Source organism: Fukomys damarensis, unplaced genomic scaffold, assembly GCF_012274545.1.
Source record: "Fukomys damarensis isolate Sample0158 unplaced genomic scaffold, DMR_v1.0_HiC HiC_scaffold_7, whole genome shotgun sequence".
NCBI classification, from domain to species: Eukaryota; Metazoa; Chordata; class Mammalia; order Rodentia; family Bathyergidae; genus Fukomys; species Fukomys damarensis.
In genome coordinates this window covers 25,764,225-25,770,180 of record NW_022900919.1, presented here as the reverse complement: position 1 = coordinate 25,770,180, position 5,956 = coordinate 25,764,225, and the positions used below count along the sequence as shown (strand labels likewise).

The 5,956-nt window shown below is 49.0% G+C and overlaps 2 long non-coding RNA genes across 3 annotated transcripts; one reads left to right on the top strand and one right to left on the bottom strand.

Moving 5' to 3' along the window:
- Nucleotides 1-1,056: 1,056 nt before the first annotated feature.
- LOC104851084 lies at nucleotides 1,057-3,881 on the top strand. 2 transcript variants are annotated; one of them, XR_002024840.2, is made up of 3 exons: nucleotides 1,057-1,179; nucleotides 3,479-3,589; nucleotides 3,679-3,881. It is a non-coding gene; the product is annotated as an uncharacterized LOC104851084 (long non-coding RNA). The 2 variants fall into 2 exon arrangements; XR_777147.2 differs by having other exon boundaries at nucleotides 1,166-1,245.
- LOC104851085 lies at nucleotides 2,266-3,927 on the bottom strand. Its single transcript, XR_777148.2, has 3 exons — nucleotides 3,877-3,927; nucleotides 3,252-3,315; nucleotides 2,266-2,307 (listed from the first exon to the last, which is right to left on the bottom strand). It is a non-coding gene; the product is annotated as an uncharacterized LOC104851085 (long non-coding RNA).
- Nucleotides 3,928-5,956: the final 2,029 nt, after the last annotated feature.

The window sequence follows — 5,956 nt, the reverse complement described above, 5'->3', positions numbered from 1 at the left end:
CACCGCCCACTTTCTCCCTTGTGCAAAGAGAAACTACCTTGTTTCTGAGCCTGAAAGCACAAGAACCCACTGAGTTGGGTACACACACACACACACACACACACACACACACACAACTTTCACGTAAGGTCATTCGTCACAGCATTCTTTGTGATAGTAGTCCCCTAAATGTCCCCAGTAAGACTCTACAGTAATTATGTTGCCACAAAGATTATTGTGAGGTTTGAAAACAAGAGGTAGAACTTTATGTGACATGAATGATATGCAACCAACAGATCCATCAGTGGTCAGAAAAGCAAAGTTCATTCTTTGAAGGACATTTTAAATTTGTCACAGGCAGTACGGACATCCCAAGAATTGCTCATGGGGCTTTGCACTATTTTCAACCTCATTTTACAAATGAGGAAACTGGTTTGTGAGTTGAGAAAGCATTCCATTATGTAGCTGTGTACACATGAATTTTTTGGAAGCACTGGTTAAAAAAGAAACGACTATCCATAGGGCCTGGCTTCTAGGATTTAAATGTGGGGCCAAGGTATTGGCCTTTGGCTATCTTAATTTTGCATGTTTAATGCCATGCACCTCTTCTAAGTTAAAATCTCTAATTCGAAGAATTAGAAATGTATTTCAAGAGCCAAAAACGAAGGACATTTGGGTTGCCAGAATCTGCTTGTGAACAGCCAAGTTGAGCAACGCAACACTGACGACATAGGGCTCACATGAAAATACATTCATCTTAAAAAATTTAAAATCGCCAACTAAGCTTATGAAAGATGGTTTATCTTCAAAGTGGTGATAATTTCTCCACATTTAAAGCAGAGAAAACACACGCGAGCAGTTAAACGCCAACTCTTCAAAAGACTCCTTAGTACGGCCTAATTCGCTCTCCCGGTGGTCGTGGCCTAAGAAGCAGCCTTTGAGCCTCGGGCGCCGCACCCGCCCCAGCTGTTCCCTCTCCGTTCCCGCCCACTCAGGCTACTATCCGTGAGGCTGCCCGACTGCCAAAGACGCTAGGGTACAAACGGCGTTTCCAGAGGAGGCAGCACAAAACCCAGAAGCTACCGCCTACTCCCGGCCAAGAGCTTAGACGTCATCAGACAGCGACCGCCCAGGACCAATCAGAATGTCAGCTGGGAACGCCGCCTGCGCCACGTGATCCTGGAACCCCACCTCTCCAAGGTCTGGAGAACCCCGACCAGGGGCCGGGGTGGACGTGAGCTGCCGGATGGGTGGGGAGAATTCCAGGTGGGCGGGACCAGGACCCGGGGCTTTGTTAGGCGTTTTCGTGTTTGTCTTAGTGTTGAGAATTTGGAAAATTTTCTTTCCATTATGTTTCTGCAGTCTTACTTTTTAAACCAGAAACTATGTGAATAGTGTAGCTGTTTTTACCCAGAATAAGGTGAATATTTCCCTATTAGACTTTTTTTTCCTCCCTTTGTAGTTCAGGCTGGCCCTTAACTATGCAGCACGCACAGGCTGGCCTGGAACTCGTGGAGATCCTCTTGCCTCAGCCTCCCGAGTGCTGGGTTTATAGGCGTGCACCACCACTCTGAGCTTTTCTGTTAGACTTTTAAACATGTTATTTGCACTTATTTTATGCTGAATTTATTCCCAAGCCATGTTTTTGTTTTCTAATTTCTCTGGGACTTTCAATTCCGTGCAGTTGCCTCTCTTGTCAGTGGTCATCATCTCTGTGGGGAAGGGGCTCCTGGCGCTGTGTGGCCTATGCTAAACTAGCGCCACGGTGCGCTGTGTTCTTACGCATGCGCAGTGGAGGCTCAGTGGCTGCTTGGGCCAATGAGCGGAGCCCAGTCCCACTGGGAGGCCGCAGCAGACCATTCAGCCCCACCCTTACTACGTATGCCCAAGCAAGCTGCTTCCTTACAGTGACTTCCTGCATATGTCTGTGGCCTTTGGTGTTTGCACACCCTTGGTGGCCTGGGTTCTTCTGTTGCCCATCAGCCCACAGTTCTTTTTTTGGTTTTGTTTTTTTGAGACAGGGTCTCACTATGTAGTTGAGACTGCTCTGGAACTCACCGTGTAGCCCAGGCTGATCGCAAACAGAGATCCTCCTGCCTCAGCCTCCTGAGTGCGAGGATTACAGGCCTGCGCCACCATGCCCAGCTTGCCAACAATTCTTTTGTTCAGTTCAGAAGGAAAATCTTTAATTGCCAAGTGCATCTCTGCCAGTAGTCCTGATGTCACCAGATGGCACAAGATAGTGCTGGATGCCAATAGTTGACACAGCCAACTGTTGGTCACTGCCACCGCTGGCCTCTGTCTTCTGCTGCTGGCTTGTGCCAGACTCTAGGGCAGGGATGGCAAAAGTTTTAGAGATAAGTGCCCATACTGCAACCCCAAGCCCACTATTTATTGCAAAGTGCCAACACTTCAATTAAACCCGAATACTGAGGTTTTAGTTTAGAAAAAAACTCCTACAGTAACATCTTTTGTTTTAAAAGGAAAACAACACATGTGCCACAGGTTCGATACCACTACTCCTGGTCAACCCTGCCAGGTGCTGGTCTGTGCTGCTGGTCTTCACTGGCTCCTGATCTCTGGAGCTTTTGGGGCATTAACAGCTTTGAATGTTTAATGCCTTTTCTTTGGAAACAACCACTATCTTAATATTTTTCAAGATAAGAACCCTGAGTAGATTTACAGGACTTTGGAGCCCACACACTGAAAAATAATTCATGGGCGGGTTTCCAGTCTTTATTTCAACAGGTGCCTCAGACGTTGTTGTCCTTGAGAGGAGGTGGCAGCTCCAGCAGGAAGTGTTGCCACTAACTGGAGCCCTCACTTTTAGTAATAATGGAATTAAAACTGATGCAGCAATTTACAGAAAAAAAAGTTTTAATTGGAAAGTTAGAACGTAGGGAAGGACTCCAGCTCGGTGGTTGGAGTGGGCACACCCTGACACAGGGGTCAGCCTGGCCCACTCCAAAGGTGGGAGGGAGGCCAGCTTCTCAGGGGAGCTGTAGGGCTGGAGTCCTGATCATGACCTCCGGCCTGGTGTCAACAGCTCCGGAGTCTTTATGACTGGAGATAGTTTCCTTCTTAGGTTTGAGACAGTGGTGCTAACTTCTCAGGCATAGTTGGATGTCCCTGGAAATTGCTTACCCTGGAGTCTTTAGTTGTTGGGGGGATGAGGGTTATGTAAACTCAGGGCTAACCCAGATATGTAGACTTTTAGACACACTACCTAAATAACACCTGCATATGCAGAGCCCTGTTTTGGTTTTAGTTACCTAATGGGCATCTGTAGGTCCAGGTGAAGAGTTAATGTTCACGGTGTTTAAATCCGTGGTTTTCCTAGGAGAAAATACAAGTCCTGCTTTTAATGGGCATTGGGTGAGGGCCCAGGATCTGCCTTTCCCCACCCTTGTGGCCATCTCTAGCTGTGTTCCTGCTGCTCTACAAACAGAGCATGCTGTGTGCACCTACTCAGAGGGGGTCCCTGTTCACTCTTATGTAGAACCCCCTTTTAGTTTTGAGACCCCAAGATTTTCCCAACCCTCAGCAACAATCTGAGCATGATATGGCCTGAATATATTTCTACACTTAGAGGACTTCACATTCTTTCAGGGTAAGTTTGAAACCACAATCTTGTAGCAATTTTAGCTATAGTTAATGGTTAAGGAAGCAAAGAAAAATCTCACCTTCTTTGTTTTTCAGGTAGCACTCAGCCGCCCACCTGCCCTAGCCTGTTACAGACTGTTAGCCCAACATTATCAACCTCAGAAGGACTTCAGGGTGAGAAGGAACGGCCTGCAGAAGCCTGGCCTCAAACTGTGTTGACCACCCACACTGTTGCCCACAGGGGCCTGGACTCCACCGAGGGGAGATGGGAGACTGCGCTTTTGAATCACACACCTGCTATAATGTCTTGGGAAGGATATGCACCATGCCACTCCATGCCACACCACTGCTCTGCTGGAACACATAGCTACCAGAATCCTGCCATAATTGTAAACCCTCAGCTTCAGTAATGAATTAAAGAGGCAGACTTTAAAAGACTATTTGGGAAAAGATGGAAAAAGGAAGATAGGTAGCTACCTTGGAAGAGTAGCGCACATCAGAAGTGAATACCCACGGATTTTTGTCATGGGCCTCTTTTTATTTAGGACTAGTGATTTTTCCCATCCCCCACGTGGGCACCTGGAAGTTGTCACCATCTGATTGGCCCTCTGGCTGCCTTTGATCCTAACCTGGCACTTCTATCTGCTTTCTTTCTGGCCTTTGATTCCTTTCTGCCCTTTTGCGATGGGTGGGGTGCTTACAGAAAAGTAACTTAGAGTTAATGACCAGGCAAAGGGGACAGATATGTATCTGGTGGAGGAATACTGATGCTAAACTGAATCTTGTCTCCTTTGCATTTTATCAGAGGTGGGTGAGGGGGCTGATTTCCCAGGTCTTTCAAATTTCTGGCTTCCTTCTTGCTTTGTTAACTCTTTCTGATAAATTCCCATGGTAACTGTGCTACCTGGTGCCTCACTGTTGTGTCTGTCAGTCTGCATGCCTGCCTGTGTAATTACTCTTAACTGCAGAGTCTACCCATGGAGGCAGAAGCTGCCCCCAGTAAGATTTACCATTAATTTTTAAATAAAGCCTATCTTTTTCCTGCCTAGAAGCTCCCTTTCACTACACTGGGGAAGGTACTATGTATCCAAAATATAAAAGGACTATTAATACACTTACAACTCAATTTAATAATGGGCAAAGAATGTGAAGAGAGATTGCTCCATAGGAGATACACAGATGGCCAACACGCTTTAGGAGAAGCCAGCCACCTTTTCCTAAGGCTAAACAGTCATTAAAATAATTCCAGGCCTGCTGAGCAACAGTGAAAAGCGATTTTGTCAGGTCTCCTGGAGTCAAGGACCACAGTACTGAGTCCACCTCAAGAAAGATCGCCCATCTTTCCTCACAGATTTACCGGGTTTCTGCTGTGTGGGCAGCCGGCCCTCGGGTCCTGCCTGACGGGGAGACACAAGTGAAAATCATCTCCAACTCAACCCTCCCCACGAAGGAAACGTCAAACTAGACGCGATGCTCACACGGCCCGCTGAGAGCCCGCAAACACAGCCCGCCCGTCCACACCGCGGGCTCTGGGTTGGGAAGCCGCTCACCCACCCGGCTCCGCTAACCACTGGGCACGGATGGCCCTGTGATGGCTAATGAGCTTTATCCGGTGGGGGAAAAACAAACTCCTCGCTTTGCGACAGGAGGCAAGTTTTGCGACTTGAGGCGACACAAATTGGGCTCCTGCCCCCGGTACTCGCGTTTCAGAGCCGCCCTCATTCTAGGCTGTGAAGCAGCACTGGACCAAGCAGTTTCCTGTTCGAGACGGTCCCCAGTTACCTTTTAGGGCACCCTCTCACTTCCCACAGGGCAAGTTAAACTCAACTTTAATTTGCATTTGTCTTTATCTCCCTGACTCAGGGTCTAAGACAGGCAATAAACAGCAGTCGCAGGAAGCAAAGTCAGCTATGTGCCGCGAAGGCAAACTGGACCTTAGCCGCTCTTTCGTTGCGGGTTTAGTTAGGATTAAGGTCTGGGTGCAAACAGCAGGACGGAGAACCTCCTGGCAGCAGCTGCGTCTGCCCCGGGGGATGACTCCGACCGCGAGCCTGGGCAGCAGACTGCGGACACTGCAGATGCCCAGTAGGGCACGGACCCATCCCCCGAACCTCCTGTGGGAAGCCGGCCGCGGGCCACACGCAACACGCGGGCTGAGCACCGCAAAGCGAGAAAGGAACGCTAGAACTAACGCTCGCGGGATTGAGTCTCCGACCGCTCCTCCCCGAGCCTGCAACGTCACCTCCTATGCAGGCGCAAGCAGCGGTGGCAGAGTTTACGTAATCCGACGCAGCCCACCGGTCGCCCCGCCCTGTGCACGTTTGGTCACGTAGCTCCGCTCGAGCGTCAACCGCAGCCGGACGTGCGCACGCAG